This window comes from Balaenoptera musculus, chromosome 5 (assembly GCF_009873245.2).
Source record: "Balaenoptera musculus isolate JJ_BM4_2016_0621 chromosome 5, mBalMus1.pri.v3, whole genome shotgun sequence".
Taxonomy (NCBI): Eukaryota; Metazoa; Chordata; class Mammalia; order Artiodactyla; family Balaenopteridae; genus Balaenoptera; species Balaenoptera musculus.
Window position 1 is genome coordinate 66,105,920 of NC_045789.1, and position 27,914 is coordinate 66,133,833.

Below are 27,914 nucleotides of genomic sequence, written 5' to 3' on the forward strand. Positions count from 1 at the left end.
AGAAAAATCAAGTGATAAAATAGACCCGTGACCAAATTCTTTGTAGCAAGGATGTTGGGGAAGAAAGCCCACTTGTATGTTCAAGAGCAGGAACTGCATTTTCTAAAGGATGCGTTTCCACGTTTACTGAAAGGGAGCAAGAACCAGACCAGTTGTCTCAAGTTCTGAATTTATTTCCTGAAGAAAAGACTGAGGCTTCTTCTGAGAGAAAAATGGTACTTAGATGGCCCTATGAAGTGCCTGTAAGTGAGTGCTTCGGATCCAGAGAGAAGGTAGCTAAAGGGCTGATCTGGGTGTGGGGCAATGTAAGAAACATGGGGATCAGAAACCTGGAAACTACTGTCCCAGCACTGCTTCTTAGCTTTGGGACACGCAGCCCGTCCCTCAGCCGCCCCGAGCCTCAGTCTCGGGGCCTTTTCTACGGGAACATCATCTGTCCTGCTTACCCTCCTGAGCTGTCCTGAGAGCCAATGAGAGCACTCATCCCATGGAAATTCAGAAGGTACCTACTATGTGCAAGGCCCTGCAGTGGTCACAGAGGGAAATAAGACTCAGGCCCAATCCTTGGTGAGTTTACAGGCCTGTTGATATGTGTGAACCCGCTTTATCAACTAGAGAGTGGCCAAGAAATGTGACAAGTTAGACACAGAACACTTGTCTGTAGTGCTGGTGCCATTCCCTAGTACAAATCAGGAGGAGGTGGAACGTTCACTGAAGTGCCCATGAGAGTTCGCTTCACTATTATGACAGAGTCCAAAGTTTTCTGACATGACCACACTTATTATCAGTATTTACCCATTCTTTCAACAAACATGTCCTGATTTAATTTTTTAAATCAGTCTTACTTAGTATCATGGGTATTACCACCTACCATCTAGGTGTCCTTGAATAATACCCATAATCTCTTTGCATTTCAGTTGCTTCATCTGTAAACTGGAAAGAATAGCAATAACCACAGAATAATCCACCTCAAATGAGAGGACCAAAAGAGTGAATTGATGTAAAATGGTTCTTTCAACTCCATAATAATAATACAAACGTGAGCTAATTTTTCTATCTGCTCTGTCTACTTCAGCTCAGTCTGCGATCCTGGAGGTAAATCTGTCACAATGCAGCTGCAGTTGACACTGGCAGAGAACTTAACAACCGCTGTTAAGGGTGATCCTCTCCCCCAGATTCTGTGGCATTCTGCTTCTTCTGGCCCTTGTTAATGGACATGGAGACTGAAGCATGGATGCTGGAGTAAAAGTGAAGTGACAAGTGACAAGCCCTGGTATCCTAGTCGAGATGCTGTGCCTGTGACCACAGGCACCATGAAAGGAGCCCATGGGCCACACCAGCTTTCTGTTTCTGCACTGACCCTAAAGATCATCAAGGGTCACAAAAGCCTCATGACCTGAGGTAAAACCTTGGTTCTGAGTTTCAAAAAACTTCCAATGGGTTCTAAAGCAACGTGGACTGATCAGAATGGTATGAAACCCATACAAACACAGTATGGGCATGCAACTGTTTACCTTCAGTTTTGTTGGATGACATTTTTTTAAATGGGAGGGGGGAAATGCATACCCACTATTTACCTAAACCCACCTCTGTCAGCAGTTGCCTTTTTCCAGTGGTCATGGTCTTGCCCCAACCTAGCCAGCCACACTCTCGACTGGTTCCCTTCAGACCAGGAGTGTTGAGACTACTGTTCCCCAAATCCACTCTCCTTTTCTTCCTTTTAATAATAGATCCCCAGTTATCAAGTTTTAGCAGAGCCCATGGCCATGGAGGTAGAAGTAAAATTTCCCAAGCACCCTTGCAGCCAGGCATGACCATGTGACCACATTTGTGCCAAAGGAACTGGAGTGCAATTTCCCTAAAAGAAATGGACTCACTATGGACTTCCTCTCCCTCCTCCTTCTCTCTGACCGGAATGTGGATAGAGTGGTGTTGCTCTAGCTTTGATCGTGTGGACAAAAACACCACGCTAGGGACTTGCAGAGCAACAAGAGAGAAGGAACCTAGGTCTCTGGATGCCCTCCTAGCTCAGAGCCTCTAACCTAGACCTACCACTTGTTTCTAGATTATTATGTAATAAAGACACAAGCTCCTATCCTATTGAAGCTACAGCATTTGCAGGTATTTTTGTTGTAGCAGCTGAGCCAATACCCTGACTAACATACCTATGCATGTGTGAAAAGACTGACCAAGATGTAGTGTGATTCCATCGGCAACAGCAACAACAAAATGTTAACTGATCAGCTCTTACAGATATTAGACCTGTGACCAGGATGTGGAACATCCAAGGGCATAATAAATGATGAAGAACTCAAAGATCATGTGCTGCATTTTCAAGTCCTCACAGCTTGCAGGCAATATTGGACCACTAAGTACATGGAAAAGACCTTTCATGGTGGGGGGTGTGGAGGAGGACTGAGGAAGGAGGAGAGGGCTGAACATTAAATAAGCACTTAGTACGTACCAAAGACTGTACTCCACACTTTCCATCTGCTAACGGAGGGAGGTAGATATTACCCCTCATTCCTACACCACCCCAGCCCATTGTTGATGAGGAAACAGGCCCAGAAAGGCTTGATTTGCCCAATGTCAGCAAATGCCAGAGCCAGAATTTGAACCCCAGTCTACTAGCAACAAAGCTGCTTCTCCAGAGCAAAGAATCAGTAAGAACAAAAGTAGATTGTCACGTCATGACAACCGTGACCCTTTAAATTATGAGCACTTCACACTCCTCTTAAAGCTCTGCTAAGATCAAGGGAAATGCAATTCTGAGCAAGTAAAAGGACCCTGTATTTTCTTCCTGTAAAGTGTTGGAGGATGCTGTCTCCTCATTTCTGCGTTTTTCTGCTCCAGGATAAGGAACAGAGTTAGGGCATGGTGCTCCTGGGATGCCTGCCCTAATACCATTCTAGCTGATGGCACGTCTCCTCCTAATTCCTAGGATTCCCCATTCCAGCATGGGCAGAGCCTGGTTCTCCAGTGGGACAGGGATGAATGGGAGGGACCAAAATCAGGACCCAGACTCACTCACCGAGGCAAGGACCAGGAAGCCAAACCACCCACAGGTTTGCGGGTTCTAGATAAAGTCCTAACTGCTCCCACGCTGGTATTCAAGCGGAGAGAGACAGACAACAAACACCTCCATATGTGTATTGAAAACATTCGGGCAAGTAAGGGGATTGGGGGCACAGGAGGTGTTGCCTTACATCAGGAGGTCAGGGAAGGCCTCTCTGAGGACGAGGGCATTTGAGACTCATCTGAGTGAAATAGGGAGCGAGTCACACAAGGTGGGGAAGGAGCGACTGAGGATGAGGGATCCAAGTCCAAGGGTACCCAAGGTAAAGGTGTGCCATTTGAGAATTGTGAGGAAGCCCAACGTAGCACGGGGGTTGAAAGATGAGTCTCTGGATTCCTTGCCCCTGTCTGTCCTCACGGTGTCCATAATCCCTGTGGGGACTGAACTGGCTGCACTTTCCAGTGCAAACCAGAATTCGGGCTCCATTCCCCAACCTGGGAGAGACCAGGTCCCAGGACTGGTCACCAGGACTGGGCATGAGGCCGTGAAACCAAAACCAGATCTGAGTGCAGGACAGGGGCTGGGTCTCAGAAACCAGGCAGCAACCAGTTGGCAGAACTGGGACATGAGATGGACAAACAGGCAGTGTCTGGATGTGGAATCTCAAGGAAGGGAGAGGAAGACCTCCCGTCCACACCTCCCTCAGCCCCACACAGACTGCCGCCTACTCCTTTGTCTTCAGCTCTTCCCTCCCTCTTGTTTACTCCATTCTAGGCACACCTGCCACCTGGCCTGGCATACTCCTGCCTCCAATTCTTTGACCTTGCTATTCTGTCTTTCTGGAATCCCTCCTCCAATACCCTCGGGACTCATTCCCTCATCGACTTCAAGCCTTGAACAAATGTCACTTTCTCAGTGAGGCCCACCCTGACCACCGTCCTGCAAATTGCAAACCCAAGGTCTGGGGAGAAGCCCCTCGGCCAAGGAAGAGGAAGAGGGGAGGGTATCCGGACCAGCCAAGGACAGAAACCAAATGTCACAGCACTTCAGGTACGAGTCAGGCTGCTGTGGGTTCCAGATGTCACTCCATCCTGGCACCTAAGATTCCATTCTCAGTGCCTTGAAAGATTCAGGAGACCAAAATGAAAACTCTGGCACTCATAGATACACCACTAATACTTGGGTCTGGGTGCATGAATTTTTGAAAGAAAAAGAGTGTTTTGTAGGGGAATATAGGCAATACACTTACAAGGTTCAAAATTCAAAATATACAAAATGGTATCCAATGAAAATCTCTCCTGCCATTCAACTACCTGCTCCCTCCACTGAAAGCCACAGATGTGATCAGTGTCTGGTGTATCTTTCCAGAGATATTTTATAGATATCCTACCAAGTATGTTTATATTCCCCATCTTTTACCTAAATGGTAGCCCACTATACATATGCTCTTTGATATTTTTCACTTAAATGTCTTAAAGATAGTCTCATTTTAGCTTCTTCACTTCTATTTACAGCTGCTTAGTAATCTCTTTGGGTGTACTCTCATGTTTTATTTAAGCAGTCCCCTTTTGATGAACATGGGGCTATTTCTAATACTTTGTTGTTGAAAATAGTACAGCAGAGAATACCCTTGTGCACCGATCACTTCACCACGGGTAAATTCCAGCAGGCGGGATTGCAGTACTACAGGTACGCACATTCTCAGTTTTGATAGACAGCACCAAACGGTCCTGCCTAGAGGAGACCCTCTGTTGGTGCGTGTGTGTGGTTTCATCTTAGCCCTCCCAGGCAGAGAAGCTAAGACTGCTAACAGGTGACTACTTCAGCACAAAAGCCACCACCGCAGTGCTCAGGGCCTGGCACGTAGTTGGAGCTCAAAAAATGTTTGTTAGGTGAGTGTATGGGAAGACTGAGTGGATGAGTAGATGGGAGGATGGAGACATGGATATACAAACAAACCAATGATGAATTCTAGACAGATCTAGTACAGCCCCCTTCCAGAAGTTCTCTCTCAAAACTCCAGTCTACACTTACTCCTCTCCCTTTTGCTGCCAGGGCCACAGAGTTTAAGATTTAGTTGTTCTCTGCTTCATATGTGTTCCTTTTGTGTCCTCAAATGAAGGGTAAATTCCTAAAGGGCTGAGAACACAGAGAATGGCAGTAAAGAGCATGGCAGGGGGAATCCCAGCTCCACATTTGCCAGCCTAGAACTCTGGGCAAGTTACTAAATTGACCTGGTACTAGTTGCCTTGTATGTCAAACGGAGATGATCACACTTGTACTTTACCAACCTACCCCGTAGGTGGTGTTGACAGAATTGAACATGCTAACGCTAATGATGAAATTAGAACGTGCCTGGCCAATAGCAAGCCTTTAGTATTGAACTTAGAGCATGCCTGGCCAATCACAATCTTCCTTGTCTTGTGCTTCGGTTGTATCTCCTCTGTTGCCTAGAATAATGGTGGGCACACGAGAGGCATGCCACTAACGTTTTACCACGGATTCCATACACTTTAATTAGCAGTCAGTTTTAGTTAGAAGTTGCCATTCTTCTGGCATGCATATTGCTTTGGTTCCTGCTGAGCACGCCAGACCTTATCTGCCTCGCTCAGGTCAAGGTAAGCTTTGAGCAAGTATACGTTAACTCATTCCATGAATATTTAATTTTATATGCTACAAGCCCAGATTACAGCAATGAACAGGACAGCAAAACCTTTGCCCTCCTAAAGGCTTCGTTTTAGCCCACGGAGCTAAGTAAAATAGGCAGCATAACACGACTCTGTTTCGGAAGATGCAGAGGCAAAATGATGTAAATTGTCTGTCAACACCTCCCAAACTTACCTGGCTATTTGTTCATCTGTTTTAGCCATGAAGCTTTACCTAAATGCTCTGAATTTCCTCTTCCTTGAATATCCCTTTAATGAGATCCCCTCTCCTGCTCACCTCCTTGATCCTGCTTCTCAAATAGAGTTGCTAATGATGTGTGCATGTGCCAGACTTGCACAAATGTTGAGCTGCAAAACTGCTCTGTGTCTGTTAATTTCATCCTCTGCCCGGGCGGGGATCCTTGAGTTAGAGCAGATGCTGCTTGCCGGGGGCTTTCGCGCCCATCGATCAGCGTTGTTGATGAAGAAGGAAAGGAAAGTTTCCTCCATGACTGCCGTTTGAATATAATTTATTGTGTTCTGAAAGAAAAGTGGAAAGAAGAAAAGGTACTGATAGGCACTAGCACAAATCAACGGTGATGGATGACACTCAGATTTCGGTTTCAGAGGAACATGCTTGAAAGTCAAGAAATCACTGCAATGGTGAGGTGACACTCTCCACAGCTGTGCCAAACGCGCTCCTTCTAAATGGCTAAGGTGCCTGTTGGAGTCCCGTGGGGAGTCCAGACCGACAACGATAATAAAGAAAATAATAAAATAGTCACATAGCATTTAAGAGGCAAGTACACTGTAAACAGACGGCATGGATTTGAGCCCCAGCTCCACCCTTGGGCAAGTTATTTAATATTTCCTCCTGTGTAAATGGGGGTAACGGTAACACTTTAATCACAGGGTTGTCAGGAGAATTAAATGGGTTACCATATAGAAAGCGATTAGCACGATGCCTGGCACTTACGAAGCTCCAGATTTACGTCCGCTCTGCTTTCTGTTATTAATGGTGAATTTTGCTCTCTGCCAAGTCCTGACCTAAGCCTGCCTGCCCACAACTTCACCCTGCTCTCACTACCACCACCCTCTGGCACCTGGATCACCCTCATTCTTTAATGGCACATGGCACTCGTCTTCCAAATCCACTTGAATTTCTGACTTTGCTCCTCCCCCCTATTTAGGTTTTATATGTGCCTTCTGTGTGTTTATTCATTTGCATTTCCAATTATGTCTAGAAAAATACTTATAAGACTGGAAATAAATGCTCCAAAACTATTCGTAGGATTATGAGGCTCTACTTTTCTTCCTTCTATTTTTCTGTACTTTACAACTTTAAAAAAATATAAACAAGGTCCTCTTGTATAGCACAGGAACTATATTCAATATCCTATGATAAACCATAACGGAAAAGAATATGAAAAAGATTGTATATATGTATATGTATAACTGAATCACTTTGCTGTCCAGCAGAAATTAACACAACATTGTAAATCAACTATACTTGAATAAAACAAATTTTTTAAATAATTTTTAAAATAATTGTGGAATGCCACCCCTGCCATGACCAACACGGAGGCTTTGTACCGAGTCCTGTTCTTAGTGTTCGAATGACCCAGTCCGAGGCTGAAGAAGCCACCCTGGGTGCACATTGCCATTGACCGTGATGGTGTGCGCTCTGGTGGTGGTGTCTTACTTCCTCATCGCCGGAGGAACAGTTTATGATGTTACTGTTGAACTTCAAGCGTTGACTCTGTGACTGATAAGCATGGGCAGCAGAGGCTCGCAGCTTTCTTGGCCTAGGGAGGAAATGGACAATATAGTATGAAGAACTCACATCCAGCTTTCTGTCTACAGTGGGAGGTTTGGGTTTCATAATGCTCGACTGATCCAAGGCACCAAACACTCCAAAACTAAATAGACTTCTTTTTTTTTTATACTTTTTTTAAAATATAAATTTATTTACTTATTTATGATTTTTGGCCGCGTTGAGTCTTCGTTGCTGCATGCAGGCTGTCTCTAATTGCGGTGAGCGGGGACTATTCTTCTTTGCGGTGCGTGGGCTTCACATTGCAGTGGCTTCTCTTGTTGCAGAGCACGGGCTCTAGGCGCACGGGCTGCAGTAGTTGTGGCTCGCGGGCTCTAGAGCGCAGGCTCAGTAGTTGTGGCACACGGGCTTAGTTGCTCCGCAGCATGTGGGATCTTCTCGGACCAGGGCTCGAACCCGTGTCTCCTGCATTGGCAGGTGGATTCTTAACCACTGCACCACCAGGGAGGCCCTAGACTCCTTCTTGTAGTCACTGGATTCATCTGTGTTCTGTTGAGTTTTCCCATGGCTAGAGTATTCATGAGAATGAAACTGCCGGGCAATCTGATGGGTGAGAGTGCCTTTTGAGAATAAATCAATGGATACTGGATTTGCTCCTGTTAATGAAGTTTTAAAGGCTATACCAACACTCTGATTTGAAATATGGAAAAGGATGAATGAAAAGCAGCAGAAAAGAAGCATCTAGTGAAAACACAGGAAGCATATTAAAAGCTTGGGCTAGAATGTCTTCTTGGTATCAAGGAGACAGGCTTACAACAGAATCTTTTCTGCTGGTCTATACTGACATGCCAGTGATGTTACCTGGCATTTTCTTCTTAGTTTTTCGTTTCTTAAAGAAAATATACTCCATTTCTACAGCTATCATATTGAATAAAGTAATTATTTTTTACAAACCCCTTAACATTTTTTGGGAGATGACATTTCTGACTTTCAGAAATTAAGGTAAAATCAGGAAGGAAGATCCCATAAGGTGAGAGCCCTGGACAGCTGATTAGCTTTACCTGTGGTGCTTTGCCTTTAAACAAAGTGTGTGATAGTACATTATTTCAGATACATATGTAAGACTGTTTTCTGTACAATAAGATGTGTGAAAGGAGCAGAAGTAATTTTTCTAATTAAAAATAAAAATGATAGTAATTGTATGTGCCGTTTTTACCATGCAACATGTACAAGGAATGTTCAAAAGATGGAGGAAGAACAGATTTAGTTCATTCTCCCTCTTCCTCAAAGAGATTAAATCGACCTCCTTATCAGAGCATATTAATAAGAAATCAGGAACTCAATGCCATACAGAGGACAAGACTGGCTGTTTGCTGAGGGGTTATTGCTGTCTGGGAACTCACTTGACCTGTGAGATACCTGAGTCCATCAGTGACGTAACTCCATAGGAGGAACCTGTCACACACACTGTACTGAGAAACACTGCATCTGAATGAAGGTACATCTATACCCTAAATCATTTAAAATTAGCATGAAAATAAATAACAACAGCAGCCGCAGCACCTCCCCTACAAAAGGATGAATTGCTTAAATTTCAGATGGTTGAGTTAGTTGCTTGTGAATTGGGCACTTCTATTCTCAGGGTCCTTGCCTGATTCTGAGGTTAATTAGATGGTACCTGCAGTTACAGAGACCATTTCTCCTTTAACAATACCACTCCAACTTTCATTTATCTTTTTCAGTTTCCTGCTCACTTGAAACTCTGTTGAGAAGAGATTATAGGCTTGATGGATTTGTTAAAAAAGGGAAAAAATAAAATAACATCAGTCCTACTTCACATTCAGCCCATTGAAGAAAGATGCATGAAAGCCGTAAGGTAGATTGTCTGAGCTCAAGCATTCAATGGGGATTCAAAGTACTTCTCAGTCAATCTATAGTCTCTACCAATCCTTGGCCTTTCGTGGAAGATGGGTGATGGCAATGGAAGCCAAGCATATATCCTCTCTATAGCCTCCCACTCCAATATTAACTTACTGTGACAATAGAAACTCAAGGGGAAAAATTATCCAATAGAATTTGCCAAGGGTCAAAATGTGATACAACTTTATATCAGTTATGTATTACCAAAATAATTCTGTACGATAAATCACCCTACAGCTTAGTAGCTTAAAAGAGCAACCATGTATGAGTTCTCAGCTGAGCAGATCTGCTCACCTGGGCCTGCTCAGCTCATCTTGACTGGGCTCACCCATGCATCTGTGGTCAGTCGGTGGTTGGCTGGGGGCTGAGCCTCTGCTGGGCTGACTTGGCCCTAATCCACATGGTCTCTCATCCTCCGGCAGGCTGGTGCAGGCTATTGTGGATGTGCACACAATCTCTGAGGACAAGCTCTGAGTCCTAAGCTTGGAATTGACACACCATTGCTTCTGCTGCATCCTGCTGGCCAAAGTATAACAGGAGCACAGCCCAGATTCCAGGGATGGTGAACAGATTGTATTTCTTAATGGGAATAGTTGCAAAGTCACATTGCAAAGGGTGAGGGTACAAGGAGGGGTAAAACATTGGGGTCACATTTGCAATCAACCTACCACAAGCTTGAAACATGGTGGCGTGTGAAATAAGTGACAGCGATTGCGAAAAACATTTCGTTGTTGAAATTGTTTTGAGACAGTGTAAATCATAGGATTTTCATCAAAATAGGAGCTTAAAATGCTCAAAATTTTAATCAAGGACCATCTGAGAAGACATCCACCACAACCACATCAGGTCTTGCTCCTGACCCCCCATCCAGAGGGTTTTCCTCCCCACAAGGTCTCCTGATCTCAGTATTTTTCTAACACAATCAAGTTTTGACATAACTTGGGCAATTATTCTGTACCTGAGAAACACTCTTTTAAATACAACTCCACAAATTCATATTCAAAATTGTATACGTACAATTTACCTTGCAATTTATATTGCAGCCATGGAAGGCTGTATATGTGAAAGGACAAAGATGGACCGAGAATACGAAATGGTTATATTCGGATGAAGAGATGGTTGTGTTTTTCTCATTTTTCAAAATGGTCTTTAAAGCTGGGGTTACACTAACAATAAAAAAGGAGAAGATGTAAATAAGTTGAAAGCAAAGATTAACGAGCATTTATCTTTAATAGTCTACACATTGTACAACAGCAAAAACTCTGTATTGTCTTTTCATTTTATAATCCTTGAGGCTGACAATGAAATATTCAAATGCCAGGAAACACAAAAGCAGTTCAGAATTATACTTGAGGAAGAGTTATGTGACTCCACTATCATTACTTAATTCATGCAAAGTGCCTTAAATAAGTCGTTTTATCTTCATCTTGTGATTTTTTTATTTAGTAGAGTTCTATGAAGGTGTCTAATGATGACAAATCAGCAGGGCCCATGGGCTGAAGCATATCTAACAATGCAATTACAGTAATTTGAAAAAAAATAACAAAAGAATAATCATGGTTTTATATTCTCTGGGTGGTTTTGAATACAAATGCAAAAATGTGGGTAAATGTCACAATTAATGTATCTGAAGCCAAAAAAGAAAAACGTGTCTCAGTAGGAAACAGTTTAGCTTAGAGCATCAAGTAATCAAGTTAACTTAATGTAACAGCAAAGGAAACATGTTTCATATTTTGTTTTCCAGGGTTTAGCATAAAGCTTTTAATCAGAAGCTTAACAAAAGAATGCAGCACTGTCTGAATCAGAAAAGTAGTTTTTGCTCTTAAAACTATTTTGTAACTTGTGAGAGGTGAGTTGATGATTCCATCCTATTCTTAGATCCTGCCCCTGCCTCATACTTCCCTATCAAGACTAGAAATAACCACAGCAAGAACATTTTATATCCATGCCTTGCTGATTCTTTTTCAAAGTATTTTTGCTTACATTTTCTCATTTAATACTCTTCCAACCTAGTGGATTAAATAGCACAGACATCAACATCCCCCATTTTACTAACGAAGAAACCAAGACACAAGTAACTCCTTCAAGGACATAAAATGGGTAAATGGCAGGACTGGTTAGGATCACCTTTATGAACAGCAGGAAAGGAGGGCACTGGGAGATGACACCTACTACTAAGAAAAAATATATAATATTACACACTTGTTAGAAATCAAAACTACAAAAGCAAAAAGAAGATCATTTAAAATGCCCGTAATTCCCACTTAACAGAGAGAAACATGTGTAGCACCTTGGAGTAACTCCTTCGGGATACAACAATGTTTGCTTCCTATTTCACCGAGCAAGTTGAAGCAATAAGAAGAGAACCTCTACATTCTCCCCCGCCATCTCCCAGCCCCACACGTGTGCCCACATGCTTTGCCTTCCCTGGTACAGAGGATGAACTGCCTGGTCCTAACGCCACTGTCTCCATTCTGCACTCCATCCAACTTCCTTTCACCAGCTCAAAAGTTCGCTCTGCAATTCACTTCTTATCAATTGTTCCCCCCATTCCATCAGTAAGCAAACATACTGTAATCTCTCCCATCTGAAACAAAGAAACAAATAATGAACAAACCTGTGTTGCCCCGACAACTCTCTTTCACTCCGGCTCCATTTCTCTGCTCCCCTTTAGAACACGCCATCTTTAAAGAGTTATTTAACACTTGCTATTGCTCTATCTAGACGGAATTTGAATTTTTTGAGGTGTTATTAATTTATGATCATGGACATAAATAAAGTATAGTTATTGCTTTAGGTGAAATTAGAGTGAAAAGTAGCATAGATAATATTCTCAGGTCATATGTTGAATTATCAGGATCCACATTTATTAATGACTTTGACTTAAATGTAATTGTCTGTTAACTCTGTTGGAGAGAATTGATGTTTGTATATTATTCAGTTTACTTCATCTAAAATAAACAAAATGTCTTTCTGGCAAAAAATAAATAAAGTGTTATTTAGACTCTAGCTCCCGCTATCTCTTGAACACATTTCACATAAATTCTCTTCTATAACATTATTTTTAATGAATACCTAAGATTCCATTGTATAGATGGATGATTGTTTATGCAGCATTGTCAAATATTTAGATGGCTTCCATTTTTTTTTTCAGCCTTATAACTACTAGGTTAGGTTTATTTAAAGGTCTGAATCTGATTTCCAGTATGTACCCACCAGCCACATGCAGCTGCTGGGCACTTAAAATGTGGTTAATCAGAACTGAGATATACTGTAAGTATAAGATACCAGATTTCTGAGGCTTGGTATGTAAAATATCTTGTTAACAATTTATTATGTGTTAAAATGATAATATTTTAGATATATTAGGTTAAGTAACATTGTCAAAATTAATTTCACCTGGTTCTTTTTACCTTTTAAACATGGCTACTAGCAAATTTAAAATTACATATGTGGCTCACATTTGCATCTCTCATTATATTCCTACTGGACGGTGCTAGTCTAGACTCTTGAGGGTGGACCCTGAAATTTCATTAATTATTCATTCCTTTGCGCTAACCAACCATTCTTTCAGAAATCAATACAATCCAAGGTTCCCAGCCTTTCATCTTACAGTCTTTTTTTTTTTAATTGGAGTATAATTGTTTTACATTGTTGTGTTAGTCTCTGCTGTACAACGAAGTGAATCAGCTATATGTATACATATATCCCCTCCCTCTTGGACCTCCCTCCACTCCCCATCCCACCCATCTAGGGCATCACAGAGCACTGAGCTGAGCTCCCTGTGCTATACAGCGGGTTCCCAGTAGCTATCTGTTTTACACATGGTAGTGTATTTATGTCAGTCCTAATCTCCCAATTCATCCCACTCTCATCTTACAGTCTTAATTTGTTTGATTTCATGCTTCCTTCCAACTGACTTAGGGAAATAAGAATTTTTATGTTGTTATATACAAAAGTAGCTTTTGCGTTTTACGCGCCTATTCTAATACTGTTTGTGTCCTGTTGGCGTCTGCAGTCTACAGTCTTGTGGTCCTTTCTGAAAGAGGTAGGTCCTTCTGTAAGATCATGCAAGAAGAGGTAGGTGCTGTGTTGATCATCCCACTTGGAATGTGGGCCCTAGGCAGGCAGATGGGGAGACTCATATTTCTCATTCATGAAAATGCTCTCCTATCAGAGGTTTAAACATGCCCCTTGGCCATGACCAAGGTTAAAGAAACAGGCATCTCTTTATTTTTTTTATTTTTTATTTTAATTTATTTTATTTATTTATTTTTGGCTGCGTTGGGTCTTTGTTGCTGTGCGCGGGCTTTCTTTAGTTGTGGTGAGCGGGGGCTACTCTTCAGTGTGGTGCGCAGGCTTCTCATTGCGGTGGCTTCTCTTGTTGCGGAGCATGGGCTCTAGGCACGAGGGCTTCAGTAGTTGTGGCTCTCGGGCTCTAGAGCACAGGCTCAGTAGTTGTGGAGCATGGGTTTAGTTGCTCTGCTGCATGTGGGATCTTCCGGGACCAGGGCTCGAACCTGCATCCCCTTCATTGGCACGAGGATTCTTAACCACTGCACCACCAGGGAAACCCCAAGTGTCTCTTTAAAGGAATCAGAGCTGAATACGAATAAGCTGAAAATTACACGCTGACCTATGTGGTTCATATTATGTATTTACCCACTTTCAGCTTCCATTTCCTTTTCTCCTTATTAGTACTAAAACAAAGTTATAAAAATGAAATTAAATGATAGATATAGATATATTGATACATATTCAATATATATTGCTATATATTCAGATACATATCTGAAATAAATATATATAGCTATATATCTGACATATATAAAATGGTATATATTTATATTTATCTATAAATATGTACATATCAATAGATAGAGATATATAAATTGATATCTATCTATTAGATACAGATATCAATAAGCAGACGTCAGTTTATATATCTCATAGGTACAGTTCTCAGCCCACAGCAGATTCTCCACAAATGCTAGCCCATCACACGCACACATGCATGCACTCCTAACCACTGGCCTTTTTTCACACTTAAGAAAGTAAGAACCAGCTGATTTAAATTATAATCCTCCGCCAGCGCTCACGCCTGAAGAACTGGTACTTGCAGACCCTGGGAAGCCTTCTCAGCCGGCTGGGAGACAGAAACAGTAGTGTGAGGCTTTCCCAGGCACTTGGTTTGCATCAGGCAGATGCCCACAAACCTTTCATTCATAGAGTGCCCAAGGTCAGGCTGCGGCAGCAGAGCAAACTGGAGATAACCGGGTCTTTCATGTACTTAGACGCTGAATAGAATTTCTGGGGTTTTTTTCCCCTCTCTGGGAAGGCTTCTCTTTGCAGCAATAGATACAATTTTTAAATGTGGACATCAATTTAGAAAATATGTGGATAGTACCCAGGTTTCATCAATGGATACCAAAATTGGCCTCACTGACTCTATAGTTTAGAAATGATTCTACTCATGAGGCATCCAAGCACGGCAGCTAGGACGCCCGATTTTCTCAGAGTGACTGGCACCTCCATTTCAAATATCTATCCCAGATCATAGTAGGGGCTACCAGAGTACCCTCTGGTGGGGCATGGGGTGGAGGGCCAACTGGGTAAAGGGAATCACTATATGGTGACAGATGGAGACTAAATTTTTGGTGGTGAGCACGCCGTAGGGCATGCAGAAGTAGAAATATAATGCTGTACACATGAAATTCATATAATGTTATAAACCAATGTTACCTCAATAAAAAATAAATCTAAACACACACACACACACACACACACAAATACTCAGTCCTGTCAGACCCCCTATTTCAAATATTCTGTGAGGCTGTGTATTAATCAGGCTGTGTCCTGGTTTGGGTCTTTGAAAATACGGTCACCAGTTAGAGACAGAGGAGAAAGTAGGACATCCTTTTCTTCTCAGACTTAAAAGAAAATTATTTATTACAAAAACAACATCCTAGCAAGCAACATGACCAGAAATTTTACTGAAAGAAAAATTCACCCCTGAACCAAACATACCAAGAAATCAAAATATTTTCTTTTTTGGATGTGCCCTTCTCCATCCCTAATTTGTGAAATATTTGTGATCCAGCACTAAACAAACAAAACAAAACAAAACAAAACAACAGGCAATGCCAAGGCTATGTGAGTTCCCAGACCTGCACTCTCCCACCCTCTTGGCTGGCTCTTCTACCAGATATATAGATGCAAACCATGGGATGCCGTCTCCTCCTCCCCAGCCCACCTGCAGATGGTCCAAATGAACCCCCCCAACTCTCCATCAATCAATGTTTCAAAACATCACCTACTGCGTGTTCAGCGCTCTTCTAGACACAAAGGCGGGTGGGGAGGAGGGGTGTAGGAAAGAAATAGAGAGCCTGGTCCTAACTCTCCAGGGGCATTGCCATGGCAACAGGAAGGGGGTGGTAGAGGGGGTGGAAAAGGGCACAGTTTCAGTGAGAGGCCAGGGCCCAACTGGGGTTCTTGCCCCATTTCGTGTGTACAGGATGCAGCTGCCTTCTTTGTCCTTTGTGAATGAAGCCACCGATTGTAGTTTCTGGGGCAGTTTCCCAAAAGTGTGTCATGAGAAAGAGGCAAGATGTTAATGTGCTGAGCAGAAAAAAACAATTCCACGGCCAGATGAGTTGGGACACGAGAGTTAAAGAAAAACAAACAGGTCTCTTTCTGCAGAAGATCTCAGAGCATTTTCTCTCCTGAGGGGCAGCGTGAATCTCAATGAGGGCACTAAAGCTCGCTGCGTTTCCCAAGCTTGCATGGACACAGAGGAGAACATCTTCAGAAGGCAGCATCTAAGGAATTCATTTTGGGAACTGCAGCTGCAGAATATTCACTCTCATGCCTGCCGAAGACCGTGTACCAGATTCTCCCAGGTATTTCTAGGTCAGAGGAAACCATTCTCTTGCCTTCCTTCCCATGCCTGGAAAATGGTGGGATTGAAGGGAAATAAGATGTTAGGCCAGAGAATACCCGTGCAGAGAGGCCCAGAAAGGACTGGGAAGGAGAAGGATCCAATAACAGATGCCACTTATGGAGCACTTTCTCTGTGTCCTGCACTGTCGTCACAAAGGAGTTACTGGGGGTCACAGCTACTGTTATAACCAAGACTGACGGTAGCCCCCAAACAGAAGGTTCCATGGCCACCTTCCTGAGGTTCCATAGAAATCCCAGCCTTTCCCCCATTGCCTTCTCTTTCCGAACACCCTCTTCACAGTGTCGATGGGGGCCTGGGGAATGAGGTCACAGGAGGCTCTGTGGTTCACCCTTCTAGGATGACTTAGGCTGTTCTCTTCCCTCCAAGCTTCCTCCTGTATCTCCTGAGGTCACTCCATTCTTCTTCCCTCTAGTCCAATGGTTCCCAACCCTGGCTGCACATTAGAATCAGCTGAAGTTTTTTTTAAAAATTCCAGCGGCCAAGCCTCAGCCCAGACAAATGAAGTCAGAATCTCTGGGCCGGGCTCGTGGGGGCGGGGCTGGAGACACTCAGGCATCAGTAATTTTTTTTTAAATTTATTTATTATTTATTTTTGGCTGTGTTGGGTCTTTGTTTCTGTGCGAGGGCTTTCTCTAGTTGCGGCGAGCGGGGGCCACTCTTCATCGCGGTGCGCGGGCCTCTCACTATCGCGGCCTCTCGTTGCGGAGCACAGGCTCCAGACGCGCAGGCTCAGTAGTTGTGGCTCACGGGCCCAGCTGCTCCGCGGCATGTGGGATCTTCCCAGACCAGGGCTCGAACCCGTGTCCCCTGCATTGGCAGGCAGATTCTCAACCACTGCGCCACCAGGGAAGCCCAGGCATCAGTAATTTTAACAGCTCCTCAGGTGATTCCAATTTGCAACCAATGTAAAGAACCACTGACATAGTCCAAGGACAGAATTCTATCTTTTAGCAACCCTGTCTCTCAGAAAGCAGATTCCTTTTTATCTGGAACCTAGCAAATCCTTTATTTGGAACCCCAAGTGTTCTCTCCAGGGTACCCAAATCCTAATTTACTGGTGTCTCTCAATTATGACCAAAGAATTTTCTGGAACTATCATGTTCTCTGCTCTGGGGCTCCAGCTTCACTTTAGTTCCTCTGACATCTCTACAGTTCAATCACTACATTAGGGGGCATAGTTAGGCAGGCAGAGCGCAGTGCCTGCTTCTAAGAGCTTTGCCGCTCAATGATTCTTGCCGATTCCCAAGTTCTATTACTAACCCCAATTTCACCATCTTGGTGCCATCAACCCACATTCCTGCTAGGAGTGACACCCCCAGACACTCATCTCCACCATTTCTCTCCTCAGAGAAGCCTGAGTGCAGAACATTAGCTCCTCTGTAAGATTTTAGTCTGTGATTAGAAGGCTGCAGTAGACTGCCCCCTGGAATTTTGGGAAATGAATAGAAAATGTCACCTTACCTAAAATGGAAAGTAATGGAATCAATATAAAACAGATAAAGCAGCCTTTCTGATCTCATCTAAATAACCTACTTTAAAAGATAGATTTGTAAGGTCAGTACAAATGAGAGTCAACCCAAGTAAAAAATCAGATGATTAAAGTGTAACTTTAAGTCTGGGATGGATTTAATGCAAAAACAAAAAAATCTAAAACAGTATTCTTTAAGTGGAGAAGACAAGACAATTTGGGGTATAGAAAAAAAAATTACTATTTCAATTTAGATTCAATTTAATTTAGAGAAATAAATAAATCTCCATTTTAATATACAAATTGGTAGTAGTACAGGTATATATTTTATAAATAGATAAACATATATAGAGTTTGCACTCAAAAAGTTTTAATCATAGGGGTGCACAATAAAAAAAGTTTGGATATTACTGTTTCAAATAATTACATTATAAAATCTCAATATACACAGAAAGCTAGTGTTCAGCTTGGAATGAGAAGAAGATGGTGAAAACAACAAAAGTTGGTCAGTATTTATCCAGCACTGTTGAGAAACCATGCCCTGACCAGAAGAATGCCTATCAGACACTTATCAAAGTTGTCCAGCTATTTTGGCTTACATGTCAATTCCTTAGAGCCAGTCCCCTGTACCTGCAGTGGTACTCACAAGGCAACCTTCTGGTAGTAATCTGACTTCTCATGTAGACTTTCCTACAGGGAGATCATGTATCAACCAGCCAACACCTGATTCCAGGTCTGTTTGGAGGCATTGTAAATTTATAAAATAGCTCCTGACTTATCAGGTGGTTTGCTGGTTTGGGCTGGGGTTTTCAGTAAGTTGGGTAGATGCAAGTCAAGTCTCCTGAGGCTGATCACCTCTGAGGGAACATGAGACCCTGACATCTCTGAAGTTCTTTCCTGAGCACCATCTTGATGCACCACTTGACAAGTATGGAACTTGATTTGTCTGAATCCCAGACACATCAGGTTTTCCTAGTCCACTTACGTTTTTAGGAAAGGAAAATAGGTCTCATTGTTAGGTGCCTAGTAGTAGAACCACAGACACTGCAGGACACACAAAATGAAGTATAGGTGGAAACAATCCAAATGTCTATCATCTGAGAAATGGATAAATAAGATATGGCATATCAATACAAGGGATTATGCACCACTATATATAAAATAAACAACAAGGATTTACTGTATAGCATAGGGAATGGTATTCAATATCTTGTAATAACCTATAATGCAAAAGAATCGGAAAAAATATATATATATGTATAACTGAATCACTTCGTTGTACACCTGCAACTAACACAATATTGTAAATCAACTATACTTCAATTAAAAAATACAATGTATTATTTGGTCATCAAAAGGAATAAAGTTCTGACATATGTTACAACATGGATGAATCTTGAAGACGTCATAAGTGAAAGAAGCTAGTCACAAAAGACCACATATTATACGATTTCATAAGTATGAAATGTCCAGAACGGAAATCTGTAGAGTCAGAAAGCAGATCAGTGGTTGGTTGCCACGGCTGAGAGAAGAAGATTCTGGTGAGGAAGGACAATGGTCTTCTAAAACCATCTCCCAGTGGGTGAAAATGTTCTAAAATTAACTGTGGTGATGGCTGCACGTATCTGTAAACATACTAACAACCATTGAGTTGTACACTTTTTTTTTTAACATCTTTATTGGCATATAATTGCTTTCACTTTGTTATAAAGCAGAAACTAACACACCATTGAGTTGTACACTTTAAATGGATGAATGTGTATGGTATATAAACTGTATCTCAGCTCTTTAAAAAAAAAAAAATGAAGCATAAGATGAAGAGGTGATCAACAGTTCCTATGGGTCTCCTCACTGGGATTTTTATTTCCCACTGGTCACTGTTTTGCTTCCTGGAATTACTCTCTAAGTGCAAAGAAGAAAATCTGAAGGCTCATGAGATTAAGAGTCCCCATAAAGGTCCGTGGGACTGACAACCTACACCTCAGTTCATGAGAGAAAAGGGAGCTGGGAGCAGAGGAATTGTGATCCCTACCTCATACCTCTCTGTAATCCCCATAACCCCAATATGACAGATACTTCACAATCAGAAGAAACTCAGAAAATTCCAGCAAAGCTGATAATCTGGATTTTTGAAATATCCACCCAATCTGCATAAGAAGATTTAGAATCATAGAATTGCAGACCTGGAAGAGCTCACAGAATTCAAAGATTTAATTTAACCCTTTTATTGTATAGGCAATTTGACAAGCTCCCCTCCCCACAGGATATGGGGTAAAACTTCCTCTGTCTTCTCACCCCCAAACCTGCCCACAGAGAGTCCATTGCCCACCTTCCCAGCATCCTTTGCTTTGTCTTACTCTCTTCTCTCCTCTCCCCCCAAACACCTCCTCCTAGTTCAGAAAGTTTGAAATTGCCTTCCTATGTGGCAGGAAATTGAATTTGTCATAGCCTACATTCTCCTAGCTCTGTAGTTATAGGAAAAAATAGATATATATACGCTCAGTCCTCCAAGCCCCAGTACTGCATACTTAAAGAAAGACTTTTGGAATTTGGGAAAATATGTTATTTTTTCTCTCAAGGGCCTGGCTCTTGCAATTCAATGTGTGACTTTCCCAAATCAGGCATGAAGAGTCTATTTTGGCCATCAGATCCTCAACTTTGGGGCTTCCCTGGTGGTCCAGTGGTTAAGACTCTGTGCTCCCAATCAGGGGACCGGGTTTGATCCCTGGTCAGGGAACTAGATCCTGCTTGCTGCAACTAAGAGCCCACATGCCTCAACTAAAGATCCCACGTGCCGCTACTAAGACCCAGCACAGCCAAATAAATAAATAAATATTTTTTTAAAAAATCCTTAACTTTGACTCCTTATTTCTCTGTGCTTTCCAAATAAAAAATCCTGACCCTCTCTGAGGGAATGTGCCTCTGGTTGAATATTTGGAAATATACCAAATGTACCCAAAAAATGTATCCCCAAAAAAGCATAGTTTCATTTATACAGCTAAAAACAGCCCATAGAATGTATATATATGTATAACTGAATCACTTTGCTGTACAGCAGAACTTAACACAACATTGTAAATCAACTCTACTTGAATAAAATAAACTTAGAAAACAAACAAACAAAATAATCCATAAGTAAAGTTTTCGCTTCAAACTTTTGAGTCTATGACTTTAACCAGCCCTTGGTCTTCAGTGCTCCTTCGATGGCAATGGACCAACTTCACCACCACCAATTCTTCAGTCTTCCCATAAACTCCTAGGTGGCACCTCCTCTTCCTTTCTCCCTCCCCTTTCCTTTTCTCCATACAGATGAGCAATGGTCTTCTAAAACCACCTCCCGGTGGGTTGCCAATAGTAGAATAGAATGGTCACATGGCCCCAGAGTCTGGAGTCACAGCCTAAAACAAGTCTATAAATGCTTTGAAATTGCCTGTTTTTGTCTTCAAGATTCATACATATGCTCCATTCTCCTCCAAAACTGACCACTATTTATTTTAAATATTACAAATACTTTTAAAATGACATATTGAAAACACTTAGCTTATTCTCTTAATCTCCGAAAAAAATTGACCCCCCAGTATAAAGGACTACTTTGATCCTGTGACTTCTAATAGACCCTGACACATTGCTGAGTGCCCCCAGTGATGGACACAAATTTTTGAAAATGGGTAGATGGTTTGCCAATACTAAATCTGTACTACCACCGGGTATTTCAAGCCACAATAGCACTGAGCATATCAGGGAGTTGAGACAACATTTGTGAAATAAATTAATGTGGAAGAGAAAATAAAGAACCAGCCACTTTGAGCAGGGCTGGAGACCTCTTCAGAAAATGGTAAAGGGTAAAAACTGTTTTGCTCGTTGTTCAGAATCAACACCAGCTTTTCAGCATTTACTGCAGGCACATATAATGCTTGCATCTTTGTAGCATATAATGGGACAATATTTGGGGGATGGTAAGCCACCATATTAACCTTTGGGTGTCTGCAGTTCCAAATCATTCTAGAACATCCAGAGCAGGAGTCATTTCACGTCTAAAGTTTTGGATCATAGATTTCCTCAGAACAGTAGAGAAGATAGTCCTTCTCACGTGGCAGTAAGGCCACAGACCTGGCTGTTCTAAGGCGGGAAAAGCCTGCCCCTTCCAATTGGAAGAACTGTAGGAAAGAAAGGGGAGGAAAGGGTTGAGGAGGAAGGAAGATAAAAGGATGCTTCCCCTCTCCATCTTCGAACCCTCTCCCTAAGGAGGGGCATTGTATTTGTTTTCTATGCTGGGTAACAAATTACCACAAACTTAGTGGCTTAAAACAATACAAATTTATTATCTTAGTTTCCATGGGTCAGGCGCCCAGCATGTTTTAGCCAGTCCTCAGCTCAGGGTCTCACGGGGCAGAAGTCAAGGTGTCTGCTGGCTGTATTTCTACCTGGAGGATCAACTAGGGAAAAATCTGCTTCAAAGCTCATTCCAGTTGTTAGTAGAATTCCTTTCCTTGCAGCTGTAGGACTGGGGTCCCGTTGTCTTGCTAGCTACCACCCAGGCATGACTCCCAGCAACTAAAGGCTGCCCTTGGCTCCTTGCCACGTGTCTCATGCTTCCAATCTCTCTGACTCTTCTGTCTCCGACCTCCAGATCTGGTTAAAGGGCTCATGTGAGCAGGTCTGGCTCACCTGGGTAGTCTCCCTCTCTTGAGGTCAATGAATCTGCAAAATCCCTCCACAGCAGCACCTAGGTTAGTGTTTTATTGAATACTAGGAGCAGGGGTGAGTACACCAAAGGCTGGGAATCCTGGGGTCATCTTAGAGTTCCGCCCACCCGGGAGCAGAACCCCAAATATGAATGAGGAACACTGAAAACATCTGGGCTAGCGCACACTTCCCCTGGCACCCCGTGGGAGGAGTTTCAAGCTTCTGGGAAAAGTCCACACCTGATGCTGACACTTCTAATATGACAAGGGCAGTGACGGGCGTTACGGAAGAGGAGATAATCGAGTGAGCCTGAGGTAGCACTTCTGACTCCCTAAGTCCTCCCCATGGTAAGCGTGTGACCAGAAGTGCCCAGGCCTATGGTGGAGGGGAGACAAGGAACACATTCCGGGAGTCAGGCCCTTTTGCACACCAGGCTGCAGGCAGGCATGGCCTGAGCTCTTGGACCAAGCCTCCGTGGCTGAAGACCGTGAAGCTGCCTGCCCCAGTGCCTCTGGTGGCCTCTGCCCTGTGAGCATCACGCCCACCTGCTGGGCCCAGCACCCAGGAAGCAGGGCCATCACCCCCCGACACACACAAAACAGATGAGCTGCCATGAAGTTCGGGGTGGACGGCAGGGCGGCACTGAAAGGCTTGGGGCAGGGTCTCAGCTCCGGGGCCAGGGTAGGGGCGTTAATCAACAGACGTTTATTTCTCACGGTTCTGGAGGCTGGGAGTCCACAATCAAGGTCCTGGCCCATTTGGTTCCTGTCTGCAGGAGCATCGAGGGCTGGGGACCTGGCCTGAGGGCAAAGCTTCAGGAGTGGAGTAGATGGAGACTTGGGATCAAAGGCCCCAGATGAGAGCCGTAGCGGGAACCCAAACAGTCTCTGAAGCTGCCCAGTCCTGCTACCCTCAAAACAGGATCCAGAGAATTCCACAGGGATCCAAAGACCCGGGCTCCTGTTCACTGCTCTGAATCAGGTGAACCGTCTTCCGCATTACACCAGTGTCTTCCTGGAGAAGAGAGGGGATTGGAAGCCTGAGCAAGCGTCCCAAAGATACTGAGTTCTCATTGTCCTGGGACAGAGGGGATTCCCAGGCACAGGACTTTGAGTTTTAAAACTGGGAAAATCCTGGTGAACCAGGACAGTTGGCACCCTAGTCTGAAGAGATGGTCTAAATGATTAGATCGAGCTAAGTACATCAAATTGAGTCACACACACGCACTGCCCACCTCAGAAAAATCACATCAGTATAGAGATCTAACCAGCTGCATTTTCTTTACTCACCTAAAGTGTACTGCTAGTAGATTTCCAATCCTGCTTTACCATTTTTCTAAGGGCTTGCGCCCATGCTCTCCTGCTTCATCCTCACATCAGCCCTGCAATACACACAGAAAGAGCCTTTGGAGACCATATGAAAGGTGAGGTTAAGAGACGTGCCTGAAAGCACACAACCAGTGAGTGCATTGCACCAGATCCTCTGATTCCCAGTTTTCAGCACATGATGACTCTTCGGAATCTACAAATTTGCCCCTTATCTTTTTCAGTGACTTGCTTAAATTTCATTAATAAATTAAATCCTGCATATTCATGAATGTAAATTACTATTCATTGAGTGTCCATTCACAGTATGGCCATGATAAGACCACAGGAAGGCATGGTCATGGCTGAACAGCAGCCCCCTGCAGTGGGGCTCACCTGCCCTCCTTTTGTGGATGACAATAGGAAAGCCAGAACAAAGAACAGGTCCAGCCCGAGCGCTATCTCTGTGTGATGCTTCCCCCTTGTGGCCACCTTGCTGCTTTGGACAGGAAGTAAAGAATTCTCCAAAGGTTTGGGGATTACTTACCCACTCAGGTAAGGAGCATGGGTCTGGGTCTGGGTCTGGGTGGGCTCCCCCAGCCCCCTGCCCAAAGATTTCACATGAAATTTTTACCCTGTGGATAAGGGAGGTGGAGGTTTGCCCACGAGAAATCTGGGTGTCCAAAGATTAAAAGGCACAAAATGAAGTCTCTGACCTCTAAATTCCAGCCAGGAACTTCATCGTTGTTCGTGGGCTGACTTTCTAAGACACAGCAGTGCTTGGCTGCCCACCAAGGCTCATCACATCTCAAGGATGCCAGTAGGTTGTAAGCAACAGCTGATGTCAAAGGATGGCTGGTGTGGAGGAGAATTCGTTGGCGGTTAACCACCCTATAACCTTCATCAGACCTGCCATCAAACCCTCCTTGATGTTCTTATTCTTTCATTATGTATATATTTCTTCAATTTTATATAAACTTGAATAAAAGCATTTTTACAAACTGCTATTTTTACTTACATAGAGAGAGGGCTTTAAGTCCAGTCCCCTAGGACCCCTTGCCAGCTCCCTTGCCATCTCTAAGCCCCTCTTGTTCATTATCCTGGGGCCATCACAGACTGCAAACTCATAAGGGCCGCCACAATCTCACTTACCCAAGGTGACCCACTTCAGGAGCCTAGGGGATGATGAATAGGGGGGCATGTTTAGCTTGGTATAATGGAACCTTGTTCTACACAGGTTCCAATAAAAGCAGAACCAGCCTAAGATGGCAGAGAGTGTCTGACGGTAGAAAAATGGGCAGGAAAATGGTGGAGGGAGAGGCAGAGGAATTAGCGGCAAATTCCTGGATTATTTTTCTGAAATCAGAAGCTTTGAGAAGATAGCGTTATGGAAACTGATGGGTTAAAAAAGGTTTCAGCTGAACTTGTCTCGCACTGGGTTTGTATTTGTTGGTACAGTGTAAGGCTAGGAATGGGGATGCAGAGGGGGGTTGAAGTTGACATGGCAAAAACATTCCCATTTATGTCCTTGATAGAAAACTCACTTTTCCTTGTCCCTCCAAGACAAGGTTGGAGCCCCCTTTTACGTATATTCATAATGCCCTATCTTTCTACTTGCAGCTCTGATCAGAACTCTTATGAAGTAACTATTTGGGTACTTATTTTGCTAAGTCTTCCCCCACCACTGACCTGTAAATGAGGACAGGAAGATCGACAAATACTTCTGAGTTAATGAGTAAACGAATGAAGGATTGTGTCATCGAATGAATATGTGCTAAGTGCTGTGCCAGGCACGGGGAAAACAGGAAGGAAAAAGACAGAGGGGTGCCTACCTCCAAGGAACTTACAATTGAGCAGGTAATTAGAAAGCAGATGAAGGCTTCAAAGGACAAGTACAGTGAGCATCTGGCATGGTTTGGGAGTGCATGGGTCTGAGACCTCAAATAATTCGTGGCGATTCACTAAATGAAGAGGTAGAGATCCAAGGAGAGAGCATTCCAGGCAGTGAGAACCGCCCGTGCCGATGTCTGAAATGGGAAAGAACTTAGTTCATCAGCGGGACAGATGAGGCTGGGCCAGAGTGAAGGGGAGAGTGATGCAAAGTGACGTGGGCGGAGGCCAGATCACTCAGGGCCTTTTAGTCCTTGTTATTGACTTCTCCCTAAGGGCAATAAGAAACCATCGATTGGCAGGAAGGTATGGAGTGACATAATCGGGCGGGTGGGGTTTTTTAATAATAATTTATCTGGCTGTTGTGTGGAGCATGTATTGGAGAGAGGGAAGAATGGACAAGGCTAGACCAGTCAAGAGGCTGTGGCCGCTGCCCAGGTGAGAGGTGATGGAGGATGATGACCTTGTAGATGGTCGTGGAGACGGGGTGGAGGGAGGATTCAGGAGTGACTTAGGAAGCAGAACTTGGAGAGTGTAGGGAGCCAGGAGAAGGAGTCCAGGTGACATGCAGGTCTGGGGCTCGAGCATCCGGTACGTGGACACTGGAGGAGCAGCAAGTGTCCAGGCTCATTTGGGGACCTCTTGAATTTGAGGGTCCTGTGTGTCTTCCAGGAGGAGCTATCAAGTTGGTAATCGCCTATGTGAATCTGGAGCCCAGGAGAGAGGACAGCACAGGAAATAGAGAATATACTGATGGTAAGTGAAGCTAGGTGAGTTCAAGATAAGACAGGAGGAGGGATTGACTCCACCCAGCAGCCACTGAATAGACAGGCATTCGGTGACTGTATGAAGACAATGCAGCAACTCTCCATGTGTTAACTCCTCTTGCATTTTGTTTTCTAATCTCTGTATTGTCCTGGGCAACAGATTGAATTCTCATATATGGTAGAGGCTGCTAGTTGCCTACCCCATATCCATTCTCCCTATATAACAAACTCCTATATTGTCAAGAGTCTCAGTGTGCCCAGCTAGAAAACATTTCCCAGCTTCCTTTGCAGATAGGAATGGCTAGTGGGATACAAATGGAAGTTGTGGAATAAGACTCCTAAGGGGGTTGACTCAGCAAGGGGGCAAGTACCTTTTGCTCTTTTACCTTCCTTTATTTTCTCCCTGGAACTTGGGCCTGATGGCTGGGGCTCCAGTGGCCATCTTAGACCATGAGGTAATTATAAAGATGAAAGCCACACACAAAGGGTGGAGGAATGGACAGGAAGATAGTTTCTGGGTCTCTGATGCCTGTGGAGCTACTATACCAGCCTAGGTGACTTCCAAGCTGCTTTGATGTGAAATTAGAAATGAACCTCTATACTATATAAGCTACTGATATTTAGATTTTGTGATGTATGCAGTCAAATGTAATCTAACTGATAGATGGTTCTTGTGATAATCAGACAAGACAGTGAATTGAAGAAGGAGACTGTAAGAATGCACAGGAAAGAATAAATCAGGCTAGGCTGGTGCATGAAAATGCTCTTTCATATAACATCAGGGAAAATTTCCATGTTTCCTACAATGTGTTGAACTGACAGTGCAACAACCAAAGCAGATCATCCTAAACACCTCCCCTTGGGACTCAGTAACTGAGCGTCTTTGAAGCACAAAGGAATGTTAATTCCACTTACAGAAAAGAAATACAAAAATAGTGCTCATTGTGATTAAGACCTAACATTTCAGACAACTAGGAAAGTGCAGGTGTTTCCATGCACAGGATGCACACTCATTCTGTACAAAGTTCCCTTGCAGAATTTCCAGAAAATAATTTTTAAAAATATGTATATAGGGGACTTCCCTGTCAGACCAGTGGTTAAGACTCCATGCTTCCACTGCAGCGGGCGTGGGTTCTATCCCTGGCCAGGGAACTAAGATCCCACATGCCATGTGGTGTGGCAAAAAAAAAAAAAATGTACCTAAACCTCATGTTATTCTCAGTTCCCTTTGGTCCGCTAATTCTTCTGGAATTCCGTCTCCAGGTTGCCTGGCCAAAGGAGTGAGGGTTGAAATCCAGCCTAAACTTAGCTCCCAAAGTCTACCATGGGGTCAGTTCGGGTCACCCTGGAAGCAGTGGCACTTTTCATAATTTGTTCATTCAGAAGAGGCATCTTTTAGCAATTGATACAAAGACGCTTGCTCTGCTAGCTGGTTCCGTGGTGGATACATGGGCCAACATTATTCCTTTCCTCTGAAAACCAC

General features: G+C 43.5%; 1 pseudogene; it reads left to right on the top strand.

Annotated features, from left to right (window-relative positions):
* The first annotated feature begins 7,230 nt into the window (after positions 1-7,230).
* Positions 7,231-8,062, top strand: LOC118895309 (annotated as a pseudogene).
* The last annotated feature ends 19,852 nt before the right edge of the window (positions 8,063-27,914 follow it).